Here is a 1,257-nt window from a genome sequence, read left to right as displayed (position 1 = left end):
TGGATATGAGATACTAAACCTGTACTACAGGTTGAGATAAAGTATAGCTAAAGAGTGCAGATCTGCACATCTGAATAAATCAGGTGGTATTGCATGGTGCACAAATACAATTATTTTCAAGCACGCTAAAATTGCTCAGATTTATTTTTTCATTGTGATTTACAGCTGAACTAGGACTTTCCCCAACTCTAAATCTGTCTGACTACTTAAACTTTTCTCTCTTACAGCACTTGCTGAAAAGTTTTACACCGCACAAATAACCCGCTATCGACCTGATATATTGCCAAGTCGACACGGGTTGCTGAGCAGTGTGAAAGGTCACTCCAGAAATCCCGGGTTGCCTGACCCAGTAGTTCAACCTGGGTTATAAGAAGGGTTATTCCTGGGTTATTACCAGGTCAGGCGTAGTGTGAACGGGTTACCTGGGTCAAAGCAACCCGGTACCTGTTCACTGCATAATGAGAGGCGGTGCAAAGATGATGTCAACCCCCAGTGCCACCTCCGCCCCTGATGCTGGCAACCTAACCCAGCATAATGCCAGGTCGGGGTGGCAGTGTGTAGTGTCCAATGCTAGGTCCCACCCGGGAAGGAACCATTTCCAATTCCCGGATGGGACCCGGCATTGCGATGTGAAAGTGATATAAATTAGTGGAGTTATATTGGCTCTAATTCTCAGAAATACTTGTCACTTCCTCATTTTTTTGATACTGCCAGAGGAAAGAAGACTTAGAAGAGGAAAGAGTAGATAAGTTGGATTTTCTGAGGAACTTGCTTGCTTTTTCATTATAAATGTGCAGTGGCCCATGGAAAGTAAATTTATAACTCAGTGGCAGAAATTAATTTCAGGACATGTGTTCCAAAAGGTTCCTGCACTATGGGGGTCATTCCGAGTTGTTCGCTCGTTGCCGATTTTCGCTATACTGCGATTAGTCACTTACTGCGCATGCGCAAGGTTCGCAGAGCACATGCGCTTAGTTATTTTACACAAAAGTTAGGTATTTTACTCACGGCATAACAAAGCTTTTTCATCGCTGTGCTGATCGTAGTGTGATTGACAGGAAGTGGGTGTTTCTGGGCGGAAACTGGCCGTTTTATGGGAGTGTGCGGAAAAACACAGGCGTACGAGTTGCAAAACGCAGGAGTGGCTGGAGAAATGGGGAGTGGCTGGGCGAATGCTTGGTGTGTTTGTGACGTCAAACCAGGAACAAAAAGGACTGAGCTGGTCACAATGGCTGAGTAAGTCTGGAGCTACTCAGA

This window comes from Pseudophryne corroboree, chromosome 5 (assembly GCF_028390025.1).
Source record: "Pseudophryne corroboree isolate aPseCor3 chromosome 5, aPseCor3.hap2, whole genome shotgun sequence".
Lineage (NCBI taxonomy): Eukaryota > Metazoa > Chordata > Amphibia > Anura > Myobatrachidae > Pseudophryne > Pseudophryne corroboree.
Note: the sequence above shows the minus strand (reverse complement) of the source record.